At 34.3% G+C, this 21,855-nt stretch overlaps 1 long non-coding RNA gene across 2 annotated transcripts in view; it reads left to right on the top strand.

The window, feature by feature from the left end:
- Positions 1-5,038: 5,038 nt before the first annotated feature.
- The window catches only part of LOC141571704 (uncharacterized), a 32,730-nt gene continuing 15,913 nt past the window's right edge, over positions 5,039-21,855 (top strand). The window contains exon 1 of one of the 2 annotated variants that reach the window (XR_012496728.1): positions 5,039-5,152. This is a non-coding gene — a long non-coding RNA (uncharacterized LOC141571704). Of the gene's footprint in view, positions 5,153-13,446; positions 13,613-21,855 lie in introns of those variants that run through there. The other variant, XR_012496729.1, reaches the window with a different exon arrangement.

The following is a 21,855-nucleotide window of genomic DNA, read 5'->3' as shown; positions in this document are numbered from 1 at the left end:
TCACCTTTTTTGGAAAAATGTCTACTCAGTTCTTCCACCCACTTTTTAATAGGATTATTATTATTATTGTTATTATTATTATTGTTATTTTGCCATTGAGTTGTGTGAGTTTCTTACATATTTTGGATATTAACCACTTCTCAGATATATTGTTTGCAAATATTTTTCCCATTCTGTAGGTTGCCTTTTTATTTTGTTGACGATTTCTTTTGCTTTTCAGAGCTTTTTATGTTTTTGTAGCCCCGCTTGTTGATTTTTGCATTTGTTGTTTATGCCTTTGGTGTCATATCCAAAAAAATCATTTCCAAGACTAATGACAAGGAGCTTTTTCTCGTATTTTCTTCTAGGAGTTTTAAAGGTTTCAGGTTCTATATTTAAGTTTTTAATCCATTTCAAATTATTTTTTTGTTAGTGGTATAATAGGGGTTCAATTTCATTGTTTTACATGACGGTGTGCAGTTTTCCCAATACAGCTTATTGAAGAGACCATCATTTATTCACAGAGTAATCTTGGTTACCTTGTGAAATATTAGTTGACCATATATGCATGGGTTTATTTCTGGGCTCTCTATTCAGTTATATTAGTTTATGTGCCAGTTTTTATGCCAGTGCATTAGTGTTTTAATTACCATAACTGTGTACTATAGTTTGAAATCAGGAAGTGTGATGCTTTGTTCATCTTTCTCAGGATTGTGTTAGCTGTCTGGAATCTTTTGTGTCTCCATGTGGGTTTTAGGATTGCTTTTTTTCTATTTCTGAAAAAAAAAAAAAGAGAAAGAAAAAGAAAAAAGGAAAAAAAGCTATTTGGAGTTTGATAAGGATTGTATTGAATCTATAGATTGCTTTGGGTAGAATGGACATTTTAACAATATTAATTCTTCCAATCCGTGAATTTGGGCTATCTTTCCATTACTTGTGTCTTCAATTCTTTTCATCACTGTCTTAAGTTTTTCAGTGTAGACATCTTTCACTCCCTTGGATAAATTTGTAATTTATTCCTAGGTATTTTATTGGTTTTAGCATTATTGTAAATCAGATAATTTTATTTATTTCATTTTTGAATAGTTCATTGTTAGCGTATAGAAACAAAACTGATTTTTGTGTGTTGATTTTGTGTCTTACTGGCTCGGCTCTGCAGATAGGCAGAGCCCTTGGATGAGATCTCTGCTGGCACCTCTAACAGTAAGAATGCAGTCTACCAAGATTGTCCACCACATTGCCCCTTCTCTTGGCTGGCACAGTACCCCACCTAGAGGGACTCTGATTCTACAGTTTCTCCAGTGGGAAGAAAACAATCCACAGTGGATATCCAGCTTCCCCAGTGTCCCAGTCTCACCTCATGGGGATCACAAAAGGGATAAGCAGAAGAAACCACCAGAGATCAGCGAGAGATGGAGAAGGGGAGGAGCTAAGGTAATGATCATGTGGCCTTCAGTGAACGATACTCTAGGATTAGGTACCTGCCAGTGTGAAGGCCCTGAGGTAGGCACATATCTGATGTGTTCAAAAACAAAGTGGCCTCTGTACCTAGAGCAGAGTGAACAAATAAAGAAAGAATATGATAGTGTGAAGCCAGATCTTATATGATCTTTTCACATATATGACATTAACTGAAAAAATGGAGAGCCATTGGAGGGATTTTAACTAAATAGTGACATGATCAAATACACATTTGAGCAGGATTACTCTGGCTGCTCTTCAGGACGGACTGTTGTAGATGCAGGAGGTCACTACTGCAATGATTTAGACAAGGATGACCTCTTAGGAAGATTCTAATATTGTTGTTCTGAGAACACTTTCTTTGTGTATTAATTTTTCCAACAGCAAAGATAATATTTGCAAGCTCTACACTATTTTTTTTTTCTGTCAGCCCATGTAATAGATGTAATTGAATGACAGATTTTCACATGTCTCACCTCTACTGATGAGAGAAAAAAAAAAAATCGAACTTAGGAATGTTTCTAAAATGAAGGAAACTGTATATTGGTGCTATTAAAAGAGTGACACTATATTAAACACGCAACTTTTAGCAAGGAACAATTGGAACAAATAATGAATGTTTCTATAACACATTAATTAAGAAAGTACTGTGAGTATTCTTCTGTAAGATTTAAAAATCTATTTATATAACAGGAAATATGCAAAAGTAAAATTTGAAGCCAGGGTTATAATCTTTAACTATGTTATAATATGGAAGCCATGTCTCCTTGCAGCCTACAGAGAAAAACAACACTTTAACTACCTATACTTTTTCATGAAGATATAGTAATAGGAAAATAAAACAGATGCAAATTTACTTTGGGAATTTAATAAGAAGAATTTAAATGTAAATTATTGATATAATTAATTGCAAATATATGTGATTGAATTAATTTAAGTTACCATTCATTTTTCTATTCAGTCATTTTTTTTCAGTATTCTTGAGGATCTGATATACGCTATCCATTGCATTGTGTATTTAGAATAAAAATGAATTAATAATAATTTATCTAAGAACTAGCTGGTAAAAATAGATAGCAAACAGATATTCATAACACAGCAATAATGGAAATAGTAATATTAAGTCTTGGATGCTGGTAATGTTACCTAATCAAAGTAGAGCATCAGGGAAGACTTCTTTGACTTGAAAAAGAATTAGAGTCTCAGAAGTAAAAAAAAGCAAGGAGAGTTTTAACAGGGCATTCTAGGCTGAGCAAGTGGCATGTATAAAGGCGTACAAGTATGTGGAGGTAGGGTAGAGCACTAAAGTGTAGGATGAAAGAGCATTTTCCTGAGCATAAAGCTGGAGACATAGGCAAAGGCAGTTTTAATGGTCTTATGTGTCATCTTGAGAGTTTTGGGATTCCCACTGAAAATAATCAAGAAACATTGGTGATGTGGGTATGGATTGGGTGGTGTGTGAGATTACCTGAGGGGAGACCAAGAAGCTCTGTAAGAAATTATAAAAAAATAATAATGGTAGCTTGAACTAAAGCATTACCATGCGGATAATGAGTAATACTGAATTTGAGAGGCGGTAAAATTGACAGGACTCGAGGACTGCATGTGGAAAGTAAAGGAGAGGAAGCATAGCATATTTTTCTGCAAATAGCAGAAAATACAGCTAACAGTTTCTAAAAAAAAATTGTTGTTTGTTTTGTTTTGTTTTTCTCATATAATATGCCCAGAGGTAAGGATTGCAGAAGCTCAACCATGCCACTGGAGATCCAATTTTCTCTAGCCTTCCCCTTCACAATCCCTGATGTGTTTCCTTTTTGCTCTCATTTGGGGGCTCATATTTATGTGCCTATGGTATTCTAGGCCTCACATCCGCCTTTCAGGAAGCAAGAAGAGAGAAGGGGAAAGAGGTACCTTAGAAATCCTTTTGTATCTCATTGGCCAGAAATGTGTCGCATAATCAATCAATATTGAAAGGGAGACTAGAAAATCAAGAGTTTTTAAAGCTTGTATAGTCTTTAGAAGAGAGGCAACAAAGAAGCAAGAGAATTGGATAGGTGATGGGATTTCTCAACATATGGTTTGTCCCAGAGACATACAGAAAGGTGGATAGTTACTGAAATGGAAGCCTTGAACAAGTGTGAAGGGATGTGTGAAGCATAGGCAGATTGATTAGTCTTAACGTAATGTGGAATATGTCACTCATTGATGTAGAAAATGGTAGCAATGGGTGCAGATGCAGTCTTAAACAATTAAAGAAACCTAAAACACAATACAATCTCTAACCACTTTGCGTATCTACTATTAGTGCTGTTAATGGCTAGAAAAAGGAATTCACTGCAATGATCATCCCTAGTTTCATGCTTGTCTTTATCACTTCCTCTATACTTATAGTAAAGGACTGCTATTATCATAATACATTAAGATAATGCAATTTTTCTTTATCTCATTACACATGTATAGTAATTCTTCTAATATATAGCATTTGATTTCCATAAAATCAACTGTATGCAAAGTGTTGCATAAAGTACATAAAATGGATTTAGAGATGTGGGAAATTTTTGCATTATGTAAGAAAGGTGAAATCACAAACTAGTACAAGCTGAATGCAATGTGAATCATGTCCCCATGTGATATATAACATGGTGGCTTTGAGCACAACACACAAAGTGGCTCCTCAGAGGAAAACACCCTTCTTCTAATTTCAAAAATATCTATGTTTCTTGTTGGTTCAGGTCCTGTCATTTTGGTATGAATTGTGTCATTGCTTCTTTTATTACATGATAATTAGAACTCTAAAGGAAAGAATTGAAATCTAGACAACATGGTAATGCTAATACAATGTTTGTGGATAGATGGGTTATTCTAAAAATTTAGCTTAGACCAATTTTTGTTCTATAAAAGTGTGTAGTGATGTTGCCAGTGCTTTTAACATGTTTAGGGGAGGCATATTTCTGAAGCACACATCTCTGAAATTGTCTTTTGGTTAGTTTCACATGTTTGGTCAGTTTCACAAATGTTGCAGCTTTTCCAGCATCAAGAAATGTTTATATTTAGGAAAGGGATTCTATACTGAGCCACAAAGAAACTAAAAATTTCAAAAACCCTAAAATGAACAAGACGGTAGTCTCTACATAATGGATTAAAAAAAAATGTAAATGAAAATTAACCTTACATAAATACATATCTTCAAAGAAGAAAGAAAAATGTACAATTAGAGGCTGAAGGCATAATAAGGGGCAATTATATGAAAAAAATGTATAAGACAAAGGTAATAGAATCATTTTTATTCTATTTTATTTAGTGTTATTGTGTTAATATTCCTGACCTGCCATATCAGATCAGTGGATATCACCCAGTCTGCTTTTAAATACTTACCTTTATCTTTTTAAATCATAAACTTTACTTGGTTATAGTTAGAAGCTGTTAATAAAGTTCATGAGCAATCCTCTTTACTCTTTTACGTCATTTATTTATTTAACAATTTTTTTTCGATCTGTTTGGATTGGGATTTCTGGAAAACAGACTTTGAGATGGAGATTTCTGTGTAAAAAGTGTTTGAGCAATCATCCCAGGTTCAGTACCTGTTGAGGAATGAAGGAAGTAAGATAGCATAGAGAGGAATTTGGCTGGAATGCAGTTGCAGCAATGGCCTCAGCTGATCCTATGCAGAGCTCTGGACTGTGATAGCCTTTCAACGTTGTCCTGAATTGAGGTAAAGCAGTAGGACCATTATATCATCAACTGAACAGGTCACTGGTCTGAGATGCGCGGGGGAAGGAGCCATTTCCTTGGGCAAAATGGCTCTCTTCAGCTGGCAGTGAGTCTTGGAGAGGAAATAGCTGAGCTGCATTGCCAGCACTCCCAGCAGCTGGGGGGTGAGGACTTAGTCTGGGGTGGGGTTCTAGGGTCTGAGAGCTACACTGCAGCGTTCATCACAAGTATTACATTTGTGCCAGAACAGTTTTATGTACTTGGAATAATCAGTGGACAAAATTGACATAGATACCTGCCTTTATGGAGATTGAACTCTTATACACTTTTCATTTCCAATATAAATTGCCCCCAATTCAGTGCAATTTGCCTTGGATTTTTTTTTTTTTTTTTTATATTAACACCATAGCTTGCTTGCTTAATTAATTTGTTATATTTGTAGGGTATACCTTTTCTGTGTTTCCATTTTTACATTCTGGATTATTTGTTTGAAGACAGTTTTTAAAAAAGAAATATGAGATAGAATTTGATTGCATAAAAAGAATGTTCTATAACATTTATGAAATTTATATTTAAGCTTACATTTCTTTTATTATCAGACCGACAAAATGCATTAAGTAATTTATGATACGTTCCTTGCCCTTGTCTTTTCTCTCCATCTTGCCGTCTTTGATAAATTAATATCTATTGATAAACCTAGATTATTTTTGCACATTGTTAGGAACAGATATCTGATTTCAAGTAATTTTGCTTTAATACCATTTAGTAACCATATTTACAATTATTTAAATAGTGCTACATATTTCATAGTTCTATGAGCACCTCCTGTGTGCCAGCCATTGTGTCCCTACTGAGGAAAGGCCACTCAGCAAAAAGGACGCAATACTTACCTCCATGGAATTTTCAGTCTAATTGATTTTATTGCATATTTCTGATCTTATTATATATTCAGTTTTATCTTTCTGATTTTCTAATTTTGACTTGCTCTTGGAACAGATGAATATTTTCCTGAGTAATTTTCTTTAAATTTCAAAAATTCTTATACTTTTGGGAATCCTTCCTTGCTTTATATGCCAATAACATAACCAGCACATCATAACATTTTTGAATTACCATACGTTTCTTTACAATGCTCTCCAAACTTTCTTTTAGTACTTAGAGTTACAGAGGAAATGTCTCAGATTAACTTGGATTTGGCTTCTTCGTGAGTAAACTATATTGCTTCCTGCTAGAACACTTGCAAAATGTTCTTTTATACTTGAAATGATCCTTAAATATATTGTAGCCAACACACTGTTGACTAAGGAGAGGGTAGAGTGTACATCTATGGTTAACACTAAGGGGGCCATAAAAAAATCTTCCTTCGTTAATTTAACTTGCTTAGCCAAAAATGTGTTTTCCTCATTGGACAGATGTTTGTATCAAAATTAGAACAACTGTCCACACAGAATGGAATGTTTTGGACAGTCAGTTCTTTTTTTTTTTTTTTTTTTTTAATTTTTATTTATTTATTTATTTTTTTAATTAGTTTCAGGTGCACAAGACAAAGCAAAACTTAGACGTTTATCATTTGTATCCCTCACACTGTGTGAACTCCCCTCCCCCCATCCACTATCCCTCTGTACGTTCCCAAAACCTCTTAAGTAATTGTGTTGAATTAATGGCATTTATACTTTGTAAATAAGTAAATAACAACCTCATCAAATAAAACACTCTAAAAACCAAATTATTATGGAAACATTTGCACATGCATTAACTTAATAATTTGATCCATGAGACAACTTATCATTAATCATGTACTAGAATCAGAACATTTGGAGGCAGGATTTGCAATTACACTGATTGTTTGGAAGATCTCTTTAATTTAGAGTAGTTGGAAAACAAATTTGATTGATTGCATTTTTGCCCCCAGACCAATCTAATCATTCTTGAAATTCTGTTCTTTCTTCAAAATATCTTGTTTTTCTCAATCTGCTTCCTATTCTTCATTTCCCTTGTAACAGCTCGCAGTCAGGATCTGATTACCGTATACCCAGACATTTGTCATAACTTTTACCCTTCTTCCTGACTCTCACTTATCTCCACTTGCACACTGCCAACAGATTAACTTTACTAGAAACATTTGTATTATATCCTGTCGTACTCAAAAGCCTACAATAACTTTCTCTTCCATTAATATAAATTCAAGTTTTTCTATCCTGATAGAATTTCTTTCTCTCTTTTGTTGATCTGATGCTGATAGACTAGTAAATCTCTTTCCAATAGAAGTAGTCCAGATTTTTCAAAACATTATTAATGTAATTAATCCAATTCTTCCCTTCTCCACTTTCTGCCTCCTGCAGTAATTCCTTCACTTTTTCTCAATGGGTGTTAAGCATTATTAGCTGGTTTAATTCCCTACTCATTGAAATATCTCCTTACTTGCTCGCTCTTCTCAGTTTCCTATTTGAGTGAGCTGACATTTCACCTCTTGCATCAAACTTTTCCTACGATTTATATGTGATTTACTTCCTTACCTACCTTCCCAAAATGCTTTCTTGCCAACAGACATAACTTGAGTATCACTTACCGAATACTATATTAAATTATAATTACTTTTATAACTTTATTTTCACTCAAGCAGAGTAAGTTCCTTGTAGACAAGGACTATTGGTAATATTAGTTATATTTTCCAGTATTGAACATTGGACTTTATATACAATAATTTTCTCAATAAATATGTTTTATGGCATTATGCATTAATGTGATTCTCAAGTATATTTTATAAATATATAATTATTAGGAAAAGCAGTAGTTAAACTATTCTAAGGAAAGAGTGTAAATAGCATTGCACATTAAAGAGTAATATATTTTGAACAATTTTCCAATTATTGCTTCTGCATTTGTTGGCATAATTAATGTCAGCTGCTAAAAAACAAACAAACAAACAAACAAACAACCTCCTAAATTTTAGAGGTATTTAACAATATCATTTTATTTCTTTCATGCATTACATTTCAATGCAGTTATTCATAATCTGGGTTACAACTGGAATAGGGAGGGCTTTGCACCATGTAGTATTTCAGTGATTCGGAGTGGTGGATATTGCCATTTTCAGCACAAGATTTCTTACTTTTCCTTGGGAGTTGACTTGTAGTTGGTGGAAAAAGAAAAAGAATGGGGAAACAAAACCTGAAGGAAATTTTTATGGGTCAAGTCTAGAAGTGATGTGTAGAAATTCTGCTCACGTACAAACGCCAGGCTCAGTCACATGTCTATACCTAATTGCAGTGGGTCTGGGAAATATAGTCCCTTCCTGGGCATTCACTTCCAGAAGAAAAATGCACTTAAGTAATTGAATCTGCAGTTTTGACAGATAAATATTTTCTCTGGTATAGCATCCATCCAGAATTTATATTAAAATAATACATATTTAAATATCTGGGAATAATGAACTATTCCAATATTAGGATTTTTTTTAACAAGTCAGAGAAGCAAATACATTAACCTTGTATTAAGGTAAATGCATTCTTCTGTTTTTTTGTTTTTGCAAAGCAAAACAAAATAAAAACAACAACAACAAAAAAACGGAGAGTACTGTTTTTTTCTTTAGCAGTTTCTCAAGTTACTACCTTATTATAGACCTTTGAATTATGAGAAAGGATTTAAAATCTTTTATATGGCAAGAAGTATGCAATTAAGAGTATATTTAACCCGTTCACAAGTTTAAAATAGAATGGAGCTGTTTTGTGAACTTTACTAAAATAGATTTAGTTTCAAGTGTATTTGGTTATTAAAAGATATATATAAAATGCATAAACTGCCACCTGTGTTTAGCCCAGCTCTCTAGGAATCAGACCCAATGCTCTGCAAATAGCCAACTCCTCTCTATACTCAGTGGGTTCTCATTCCTTAGCTCCTCAGGAAATTACTTTCCTCTTCTAAATGGCTTCGTAATCTCTGCTAAACATAAAATTGTACATGAGTTCTTTAGCAAAGGAAGTTAAAGTACAAATGGAACTAACTCCTAAGACATACTCAATTTGCTTTTATAAAGGTGACTTGATATACTTGGCAAAAAAAGTGAGATAAACTTTACTTTTTTAGGCTTGTGACTAATCAAAGCTCACTAAGTGCATAGCTTCGTGCTACAACAAAGGAAGCATGCTGTTTAACATGCAACACTGTCTTCAACAATTAGAAATAGCTGATGACCTGTAAAGTCTTGGTATTTACAAATGACAATAAACATAAGTGTACCTTATTTGAACCTTCCAAATAACTGAGATGCTCAGATCTTAGATTGACACTTTTTGGGAAGAAGTCTAAATTAAATTGAAGAGGATTAGATGAGGTAGGTTTGACTGGAGTTTGTAGTCAGAAGAATAATGAATAATATTTAAGATCTTGAAACAATGCATATTAAATGCTGACCTGTAACATGCTGAGAGCTCTAAAAGATTTATTATTGAGTTAAAGGCTGAATAAAGCAATTTTACTTCAAATCTTTATATATAAAAAAAATCTGTTTATATTTACAACTCTATAGGGTCAGGTACATTGTTTAAATCCTGGCTTTATAAATTATAGGCTGTGTGTGTTTAAACAATTTACCTAAATTTTCTGTGCCTCAGTTTCCTAATCTAGAAAATAGGAATGAAATTTGTATTACATATAGATTAACTATGCAAATGAAATGAATTCAAATACATAGAGTACTTAGACCTGTTTCATAATATGTATGCTATAAATGTTAACTGACACTGGTTCTATGGTAAATTTTCCATAATTTAGAACATACTTCATTCAAATTTCCTGGACAGGGAACTAACAGCCCTCCTTTTTGACTGGAATTTGTGTTCCCTTCTCTTTAATTTACAGGTGTTGACTCCCAACAGTGATGTCAATAATTTGGCACACACCCAATTGCATCCCTGCCTCCATCACTACTCCCAAGTCTGTTTCCTTTAAAAATATAATCAGAAATAAAATATTCTAGCTTAAGTCTGAAATGGTATTTTGAAAGGATATTTAAAAAGGATAGTTAATGGAGTAATCTTTTGCCATGTGTACTGATCGAGTACAGAGTCAGCCTTGTTGAGAGCGAAGACTGCTGTGGTTATTCAGGGAGAATAGACAAGGAAAGCAAGAGAAGAAATTCCCTGAAATTTTAAGGAGGATTAATGTACTGGTTCCTATCTAATATGTGAAGTTAGGATGCATATTTTTCCTCATTTTTTCTCCACGTAATATGACTTGAAGAATAGGTTCCTGCAATATGCAAAATAAGAGCTCTAACTATGTTACATCATCCAATAAGGGTAGAAACGTGGGTTAAATAAAGGTATAAATGTTTTTGTATGAGCATTTAGTAATCTAACATATTTTACAAATCTCAAAAAAAAAAAAAAAAAGAATTAGCTTTGCTGCTTATCCCAAACATAATTGTCCATGGAATTGTATTTTCCCCTTTAAAGAGTATCTCCAAAGGGATAATGGTCCTTGGCATGACTTTGGTTACCATTGCTATATAAAGAATGTATGTGTGAAATTTCTCTTTGACATAATTGAGAGAGCTATGTTAACAGTACTAGATAGACCAAGTCTTAGAATGTCTGCCATGCCTTCTGGGAAGATCTAACTCCAACCCATCCTTTGATGCCTAAGCAATAATGTGTTGTGCCTCAAGATTCCAGCAAAAGGGCTGTCAAATCATAGATGGTTTAGTGTTGCAGTGATACACTGTCTAGCAGGCTCTAAGAAATAAGTGTTTTTAAATGGCATCCACTCTTTCTGGAATTTGAATTAGAAAGAACAGACTTAATTATTGTAAACTAGGAGAGTCAAAGCTGAAGATACCTTGGGAACGAGTTCAGTCATTGGATTACTACATGTTGAAGTCTGCAACTACTGGCTTTTCTCCTTAGTCCTTCCCCCTTGGATTTGCCTACCCTTCCTCAGTGGTAAGTTTCTAGCAGCCATGTTTTACTGGTAAGCCCTGCTCTGTGGCCATATTTACAATTGGTCACTTTCTCCTGAAATAGAATTAGAATTAAGAGAAAGGCAGGTTCTTCATATTATTACATTGTAAATGTGGGCTTAAGAATTTTGGATGGACGTGTTTCATCATATAGAAAAGGGAACAGAGAAAATTGTTCTATAGAGAAGGACATTTTTAAAAAAATATGCAATGAGAAACACAGATGAATGTTCAAAGCAAAATACTCCTAGTTCACTTCTTGAAAACTACCTGCAAATCTGCCCTTAGGGGTTTTACCAGGGTATACCTTTAATATCCCGCACCCCCTTAAAATTAAGCTGTCTTTAGTTGGCTTTTCTTATACGCATTCAGAAATCCTAATATAAAAATCACAATTTGCAGGAAGCATAGGCTTTAAATAAGAAAAACTAGGAGATAAACACCAGAAAGAAATAGAAAGTTATCAGCATTATAATGGAGAGCTTGCACCCAGAAGCAGAAATGCTACGATAAATCCTATGGAACCAAAGAGAAACAATGACTGATCCTGAGCACTGCTTCGTTTTATCCTATTTTTAATCATAATTCCAGTCCACAGATTTTCTTAAAATGCTTTTCTTGAGCCAATTTCAGGAGGAAACTCTTTTACCTAATGCAAATAGATTAAAAAGTTATCGACTACAGGATATTTAAACAGAAGGAAAGCTTTCTCAAGTGCATTAATGCTCTTACATTTGCCTGAGTGGATCAATCAAATTGGATATATAAACCACAATAGCATGCATGCCTAATTAGCAATCTTGAAGTGAATATTATACTCACACATTTTCCAGGAAAAGCGTATCACAATACGTGAAGACATTTGTATAAGAAGAAACATCTCCAGATTAAGATAAAAGAAACATAAAACGTGTTATTTCAAATTTTGTTCATGAGGGTTTCATTTTATGTACATATGTGCTTCCTAGTTAATGTGTGAATAATACTATTAACTTCCTTCTGATATTAGAAAAGGATACAGAACAGAATTTTTCATAGGAATCTGAATTCCTCTAACAAGAATCTATATTAATGAATAAGTAAAAAGTAGAAATTTTGAATTAGTGTATCTTTTCCTTCCACAGAAGTTTAGCATTTTAAAATGTTAGTTATCAGAAAAGAATAATGTTTGTGTCTGAGGGCACAGACAATTGTATTAAAACACAGAGCTAATTAGATTTCTAATTGCTGCGGTATCTATTTCTTTTCCTCTCTCTAAGTCTATTTCCCCCTCCATTATCAGTTTAAAGTTTGCCAAGGAGGAAACAATTAGAACTTTTTGAAATAATGGATACACATTTAGGCTGGACTTGTCTGGGTTCAAGGTTTTATTCCAAATGTTTAAAATTGTTTTATTGAAGCATAACACACACACACACACACACACACACACACACACACAATTGTTGGTATACAACTTGTTGTTTTTTGCAAATTGAGCATACATGTAATGACAACCTAGATCATAAGTAGAATATTAACTCCTCTAACCCTCTAACCCTCCTACTGACCTCTTTTAGACACAATTTGCCCCACTCCCCACAGTTAAACACAATTTGCCACACTCCCTGTGTAAACATCGTAGGTTAGTTTTGTCCGGTTTGTTGTTATATAAATGCAGCCATATAGTACATACTTCTTAGTGTCTGGCTTATTTCCCTCAATAATATGTTTGTCCCGGTCATCCACGTTCTTGTATGTAGTTGGAGCTTGTTCATTCTCATTACAAGTACACATGATGCAACTATTGTCCATCATGTGAATATTCTATAATTTATCCATCTACTCCTGATGACCATCTCTTTTACTCAGGTTTTAAATCTATGTGCCTGTGAATACATTTTCATTATTTTCACATAAGCTAGAATCTTATGTTTCAGCTCTAGATAGATCTTTTCAAACATTTTGAGTAGCTAAACAATTCAGTACCACCTTGTAGGATGCCAATCAGATCTGGTGCTGATATATATATATCAATGCATGTAGTTCAGGACCAACTCACCAACCACTTCACTATGGCTGCCTTTTTTCAAACTCTTTCTTAAACAACAACAACAAACAAACAAACAATCATCTGGAATTAAAGGTTTGATCTGAAAACTGTTGATTTTGCATTTGAAAATTGCTGGGTAATGTTTCTTTATCCAGAGATTTTGACTTTCTTCCTCTTTCAAAAACAGTTTTCTCTTGCTTTCTGGGATTGAACATTTCATCCAACTTGAGTGTGTGTCTCTTGGAATGATTCCTTAGCAATGAGATAGTCTCCTCATTACTCCCTGTATCTTCACAGGCTGCACTCCTACTCCAGTGCTCACTTCTGGCCAGTGAATACTGGGCACTTTAAGTTGCTACCACCTCTGCACTGGAATTTGTGAGAAGAAAATTTGGTTAAGGCCCCTTACCCTACTACCCTGTTTCTCCAGGCAACTCCAACAACAAATGAAGTTTTTCTACCAGCAACAGGTAGGTCAATTTCAGAGAGAAATCCCGAAGTCCACAGGAAACATAATTTGAAGAAGAAAGGCTAGATACAAAGGAGTTAGGGAAGTAGGGTCTAATTCCGACTACTTGGGATTGAAACCACAGTCAACCTTGGGTAAGTAATTTTACTGCAGTGTGCCTCAGATTCCCCCGACTGCAATTCCAGTTTAACAGGAAAATGCAACTGAAGGTTAATCCTTCATCAAGAGAGGTTTCTTCCCTACTATTGAGACATGCCAATCCTCAGTTTCCTGTCTTCTTCCTTGTTGAAACCTCCTTGCTTCATAAGTTCTTTTCCTGAAAATGTTTACCCTATAGAAAAACAACACAACTTTCAACTAAATACAACCTTACCTGTAAGGAAGGGCTCACTTGCTGGATCCATTCGAGCACCCTGATATCTTGTGCATTTGTGATTCATCCAGTCGGAAAGACTGTTTTTTTAGAAACCACCTGGAGAGCCAGTGATGAGTAATGCCAGGGAGGGCCGTATGGTATCCAGGTGCCTGAGATTGAGTCTTGGGTCAATGATCGAGTGATAGATATCTTGTTGAACTCCATTGTTGGAAGTACCATTAGTATGTACTTTACTTGAATTGATTTTGTAAATGGTTGCTCTTCTATTAAATTAAGCATGTGCAGTTCACAAACAAGCATTACTTTTGGCATAGTTGTATATTTTAAATCCAGTTAGAAAAGGGAATATTTCCTTTTTCAAAAAAGTGATCCATACTTTCCATTGAGGTAAGCAATCCTAATTCATTGGAAAAAATACTGTATTGTCTGTTTGGCTTAAGGTACAGGTATCTATCATAATAATGAAAGTACCAAGTATGCCTCCTTTTGTTTCTCCAGATGGAGTATTAGACTTTATTTTTAAAGTTCTGCAGTCTTCTTTGGTTGCCAATTCTTCTTATTGCATTTTAAACCATATTAATAATCTCACATTTTCTAATATTTCAGATATCAGTGACTTAAATATACATGAAATTTAGAAGGTGTTGATTATATCATGTAACTTTTTTTATTTTAATCTACTCTGGCCATGAACAATGTTGGTCCTCAATACCCAGTGGCTGATTGACCAATTCATTAATTTTTTTTTCACTAACTAGTGAAACCCTGCATCAAAATACACAAATTTCTCTTACTTGCATGATTTTTAAAAATAGAAGAGGATCAATAATAAAGCTACTTTTTAAATTATATAAAGTGATAAGTATGCAACTTAAATCTTTTTATTCTAGTATTAATCTCACTTGTTGGTATTAGATGGAAACATACACAAATAAGTTATCTCCTTTCATGCATTCAGTAATCTCCCCTCTGGATCAGGAAATAGAAATATTTTTACAGAGCAAATATTTCCTAAGCAACAAACACTTATTTTTAAAACATCTACTCTGAGCTATTCACTGCGGTGGTTGCAGAAGTATAGAAAGATTAAAAGGCTATATTCCTGACGTCAACGACATGGGATATAGCTTGAGGAGAAATAACCAGTTTAATTAATTAAGTGAATCTACATGATGTCAGTCTGGTCAATAAGAACATCTGTATTTGTTAGAAGAGCAGGGAAATCTCACAGCATAGGTGGACCTTTAATTGAAAATTGAGGGATGAAGCATGATTTGGCAGGTGAACTGGTGGAGAGTACATTCCAGGCAGAGATAAAATAATATAGGAAGGTACAGGGGCATGAGAAAACATGGTATCTCAAGGGACGACATGAAATTCATTAGCACTAGTCAATGTTATTCAAGATGTGATCCCATGATGCTTGTTATACAGCTTCCTGGGTTTATAGAATGAAAGAGTAATTTCTGGTGAGAGTGTGAAAGTGAAATTTGGCTTCATTGTTAGTCTATATTATCCACTGTAATATTTGGAAAGTACACTATTTGAGGTTATAAGTACATTACCTGTATAAAATTGATTGAAAAATACTAGAGTCTTATTTGCCCAGTCAACTTTGTGCTTATGCACTATCAGATTTGTGGTAGGAAAAGGGATTATTGGGAGTGTACAGGCACCCCAATCTGGGAAAAAAATAAAATGAGCTTGGTTCCAGACCTGTGAGTTAAGTAGTTTGTGAAGGTAATTGTCAGGACCCAGTTCAATCTGCTGGTGATAACCAAATGGCCAGAGAACATTCCCCGGAGAACATTCTTCATTGCAGGGGCTGGCGGTGAGGCCATAATATCATGAATATGTGAGCACCTAATATACTTACCCCATTACAATGGGCTATATTTTGTGCAGCAAATCTAATGCCAAGACCCATAGTTCAGATGATAGATCCCTAGTATGATAATAGATATATATCCAGTTAACTGTACTATATATCTGCTAGCTTCCAAACTATATCTCAATTCCTTGGACACCAATGAGATAATGTCTTCTTTAAGTGTCTTTTAAAACCTTCCACTATTTTAGGTTGACTATGTGATTTTTGGTTACTTGCCATTTAAAGTATCCAACACAATCAATATAGTCAAGTTTCATTGATGAAAAGTGCGATGATGTTTCTGCAACTGGGTCTTGCCTCGATGTAGGGTGGCAGAGTAGAATAAGAATAGTTATGGCACCATATTCATTTAAGAAATAAAAAGTCTAAGGTTTTATGGAGTTATGTGAATTATCCACAAAATTTGGAATATGCAATAGTAGGACAAGAGCATAAACCCATTTCCTAGTTCCCTCAGTCATTGTATTATATCAGCCGTCCTCTTTCAAGTTTCTGTTATTTGTGTTGTTATTGTTGTTATTATTATTATTATTATTGCATTTATGGAGACTTGTCATGTTTCAGGATCAGTACTTTACTGCTTTGCATACTTTACTTCAATGGTAACAACAAAATCTTGAGGAAAAATGGTTATTGGATTTTTACTTTTTTAGATTCTATACCACATGCTTGTTGAAAGTAAGTTAAAATATTTACAGTTTTAGCTTTCTGTTCAAAATCAATTCTTTCTCATTACTTTCCATGTTTTTCCCCAACTAATAAGGATGCTTTAGAAAAATTTTTCAAAGATTGTGATAATTTGCTCATATATGACAGGATATTTTGGCAAATATACTTTTACCTCATTAGACATTCTTTTGAGTCACATTAGGCATCATGAGTACAAAACTGCATCAATGATATGACTTTAATACCCCCTTTCTTGAAGGTAATGACAGTAGTAATCCATCACTTACTCTCACTTGCCACCCTTAGCAACTTAATTTCCTATTCTAACTTGGACTGGTTTAATTTCTTTCTTCATTGATCTTTTGTTCTTAAAGAAAATGGATTTAACTTCACTGTGAGACAGATTTTATACATTTCAATTGTTGTTTATTAACTATTTTACAATTTTAACCTTTTTCCATTCTGAACTCAAAATAAGCTCTTATACTTTTGTCTTTTTATTTACATAGAACTCTTTATTTTATTTAATTTTACTTCTCCACTTTTATAGTTAAGCCAGTATCCAGTATATATATACACAAATATGATAACACACATGCAGATTATGCTATAGTTTTCTCATGCATCTTAAGTCTTATTGAAAGAAACAGCTTTTTCCTTTTACATTGAAACACCTTTTTATTCTTTTCTGTGTATATGCTCAATTTATCAACACTTGATTTTGTCTTCCAAGTTGACCTTTCTAAAGTTACAAGATTTGTGTTGGTGCTAACTAGTTTACAGTTTTGATTTCTAGATTACTGTATGTCAAATTCAATCATAATGCTGTCAGCTGATTGAATGACTCAACTCCATTTATCTACTTCACTGATTTTTCCTTCATTTTAGTTTAAGTTATACCCTGTACGGGATTTGACAGACTAATTCTAGAAGTAAGATTTCCCTAAACCATTATTTTTGTGTCTGTTTCAAGATGTTCCTCAAATGGTTTTAAATTATCATTCAGATAATTTTTATTACTTATAATTTTTGTTTTATATTTTTTCTTGCTTTAATTGTATAAAAATTGTTGGGAGAAAAATAGAAATTATTTGGTAAATCTGTTAATATATTTTAAATCCTCATCTGACACATTGGTGTTTAGGAAAGTGATTTTGGAAGTTGTTGAAGAGAAATTTGTGGATTTTTCTATGAAATTGCATTTGCTTTTATGTAACAAATATTAAGGAAACAGAGTCATACATTTATTGTATTACATATATATTTTAAATGGTATTATCCAATGGTATCTACTACTAAATTATGAAGAAATTTTTCCAAAAGAATCACAGCAGGTAGCATAATTTCTCCCTCATTAAATCATCATTAGAATTTTGAGAAAATAGAGGAAAATACCTGAATTAATGGCTCTTTAGAATGTGAGTGTGTGTGTGTGTGTGTGTGTGTGTGTGGTGTGTGAAGAAGTGGGTATGCAGCAAGCTTTGGTGTTCTATTGCTTCTGTGTTAGTTACCTTGTCCCGAACAGGTAGACTACTACACCTTGCTCAGAGGATGTGTAACTTAAGGAATGTTAGTACAGTCATTGTTTATAACCTTAGGCTTTGAACTTAAGGAAAGCTCAAAATGGCAATGTAGAAGTAGATTCTGGTCCATTGGCAGACACTAGAAGCACCAGAGAGAAGGTAGAGTAGAACTAAATTCTATTTGTTATAGGTGCAGAATTAAGCAAGGTAGAAATTCCCAATTTATTTTGCTTTCCACGGGTAACTCAATAAGAAGTGGTAGGTGGGAGATCCCTGAATTGGATCAAGGAAACTCAACATTGCACTAGAAAAGTGAAATATTACCCAGGAACTAGCATTACCAAAAGAGAGAGAGAAAGAGTACATGCGTGTTTATGTGTGTGTGATCATATGCTGAGTTAGAGTCTAACACACTGACAAACCTGAAAGGAGGCTTATAATTCTCAGTACCCAGGCATGTAAGCATGATCAGATGCTCAGTGTGTTCAGATGCTCAGTCAATCGTATGCTCCTGTTCAGAGGAATATAGACAAAAATAAAAGGTAAGAGGTTTTTGCCATATCAGTGGCAATAGAAGTGAGAGTCCAGCAGCCTAGCAGCTTATGTTTGACGGTGAAGGTGCCCGTGGTGGTGGTGGCCGCATTATAACTGCACTGATCCTGCGTTACGATCTGTTGTATTCTAAACTGCCCAGAACTCCTAGCCATTTTCTTCAGCCCTTTTGTTGGTTCTGTGAACTACCCAGTGCCTTGTAATAAATCCCTTTCTACTTGGATAGCCAGAGTTGATTATGGTTGCCTTCCAATCAAAAAGTTCTGACTAGTAATCCTATTACTCTTCTCCTTACACATGTGAATATAATAACTTCTGAATGCTCCTCTCTTCTCTCTCATGGGGTGGCTTGGCTATCTTATTTCAATCCCTGTCTTGCTGTTTTAATTGCCTGTGCCAGATGCTCTAATTATACAGCATATCTGTTTTGTTCTGTGTGTGTGTGTGTGTGTGTGTGTGTGTGTCTGTGTGTGTCTGTGTGTGTCTGCGTATTTGGAATGTACACTATTTGGGGTTATACATACATTATCTGCATACATTTGATTGAAAAATACTTGAGTCTTATATGCCCAGCCAACTTTGTGCTTATTCTTTATCAGATTTGTGGTAGGAAAACGGATTATTGGTAGTGTACAGGCACCCCAATCTGGGAAAAAAATAAAATGAGCTTGGTTCCAGATCTGTGAGTTAAGTAGTTTGTGATGGTAATTGTCAGGACCCAGTTCAATCTGCTGGTGATAACCAAATGGCCAGAGAACATTCCCCGGAGAACATTCTTCATTGCAGGGACTGGCGGTGAGGCCATAATATCATGAATATGTGAGCACCCAATATACTTACCCCATTATGATGGGCTATATTTTGTGCAGCAAATCTAATGCCAAGACCCATAGTTCAGATGATAGATCCCTAGTATGATAATAGATATATATCCAGTTAACTGTACTATATATCTGCTAGCTTCCAAACTATATCTCAATTCCTTGGACACCAATGAGATAATGTCTTCTTTAAGTGTCTTTTAAAACCTTCCACTATTTTAGGTTGACTATGTGATTTTTGGTTACTTGCCATTTAAAGTATCCAACACAATCAATATAGTCAAGTTTCATTGACAAAAAGTGGGATGATGTTTCTGCAACTGGGTCTTGCCTCGATGTTGGGTGGCAGAGTAGAATAAGAATAGCTATGCCACCATACTCATTTAAGAAATACAAAATCTAAGGTGTTACGGAGTTATGTGAATTTTCTACAAACTTTGGAATATGCAATAATAGGGCAAGAGCATAAACTCATTTCCTAGTTCCCTCAGTCTAAGGAATATATGTATATATGTATATGTATATAAGGAATATATGTATATATATATATATATATATATATATATATATATATATATATATACACATTCATCATATGTCTAAGGGGTGGCCAGTAAGATATGAATAGAGTGATGTGTACAACATTTTGTTTCTCCCCATAATATGGAAGGACTGCCTTCACTCCATCTCATCCTTTTTCCCACTTGTATGCTTGTATGGTAATGAGTGATCTTGAAAATATGTGCGTGCCTAGCATACTAGGGATAACAAGGCAGCAAGTGCAGCTAGCCTAGGCCCTGTTGACTTAGCAGAACAAAGTTCCTGTACATACTCAACTTTTTAATCTCTTTGAGTTAGAAGGATACATAATAAGTGATACACCGCCTCACCAATATTTACTTCACCACCACTCAGCTCTGATACAGACTTTTGACCCTCCTCTCTGGGTTAAATGCCATTTCTGGGCATTAGTATATATTTTTTGTGTGTTTTTGTTTAATACTACATTTTAGACAATAAGGCTCTAAATGGAAGAGGTGTACAATTTGTACGGTTTCAAGAATGGCACAGGAGCTAAAAAGTTATGACAAATATACATGTATGTCTGACATTATTTACTCCCACCAATATCAACTATATATTTTGACATATCCTAAGTATTTAAGCTCCTAGGATGAGCAGCATGGTAATTATAATGAGAGAAATCTAAATCTCTGTGCAAGTAGAGGATGTGGACCAATGATGATTCAAATAGAATCCTAACTAGCTAAGAATTACCAATACTGTCTTCTTAGGACCATTAATAGATACTTCCCCCAGATGACATATGTTCTGTCCTAAGCTTTTGATCAGATTATTAACCAGAACCATCTCCAGACTGAAGAGGTTTAGTGCTTGATTATAAAACCCAATCATTATTACAATAATCTGGTGCTGGTGATTTTTTTAATATTATGTACATACACTTCAGTGGTGTGGCTATGTGCATGCAGATGGAGGAGATGGTATACAAAAATATTTGCATTCTAGAAATGAAAAATCACTTTTTAATAAGAGGCAATCTTATTTAATCTAGGTAAGAAGATTTCCTGACTACTTAAAGATTGTTATCTAATGAACATTTAAAAATAAAAAGCTCTGACAGTTTTAAAAAAAAATCCATATTTATTTTGGTGACAGTCTCTAATGAAATTTGAATGTGGCAGAGAGTTTAATTTTTTAGGATAATGGTTAGCATGGATAAGTCATAATAAGTTTAACAATTCAGGGCTCAAAGCTATTAAATAATTGCAACTGGATTGCCAATTGACTTTACTCAAATCTAAAAGGGACCTTTAATGTACCTAATATTTTGCTGAAACATAATTCAGTCTCAATGACTTTGAAAGGGACATTAATAGTTTTCTGAAAATATAACCTTGGAAATTAAATCCATTATATATTTCCAAGATTATGGATGAAACTACTCTGTCAAATAAGTCATTACATTAGCATAATGAGGTATGAGGGGAGATAATAAGTGAGAAACAGCACATAAAATGTACTTTGTACCACAATTTGCTTACATTTAACCAAAATGACCTTTAAAAGCAGAGCTGAAGGGTCAGGTTTATCATCACTTTTCCAGCCTTCAAGTAATATATTTCTATTTAGCAGGACAATTTGCTGAAAATTGCTGTAGTAAGAATTACGCTTGGTCCAGCTCACTACGTGCAAAACATAGGGTTTGAGAGGGAGCGACTTCCCAGAACAGCAGTTAGCCAGCCAGCACTTCCCTGAAGCAAAACACCTGAAGTGTACACGGCTATCACTTCCCTCAAAAAAAAAGTGAGCCAATCAAAAAGCAGACAAGTCATTAAAAACATATTCTGGAGCAACTGTTTGTCGACAAAGAAAATAAAAAAGCATTAA

The sequence above is a fragment of the Rhinolophus sinicus genome, linkage group LG05 (assembly GCF_036562045.2).
Source record: "Rhinolophus sinicus isolate RSC01 linkage group LG05, ASM3656204v1, whole genome shotgun sequence".
NCBI lineage: Eukaryota > Metazoa > Chordata > Mammalia > Chiroptera > Rhinolophidae > Rhinolophus > Rhinolophus sinicus.
The sequence above is the reverse complement of the archived record's forward strand: the minus strand, read 5'-3'. Positions and strand labels throughout refer to the sequence as shown.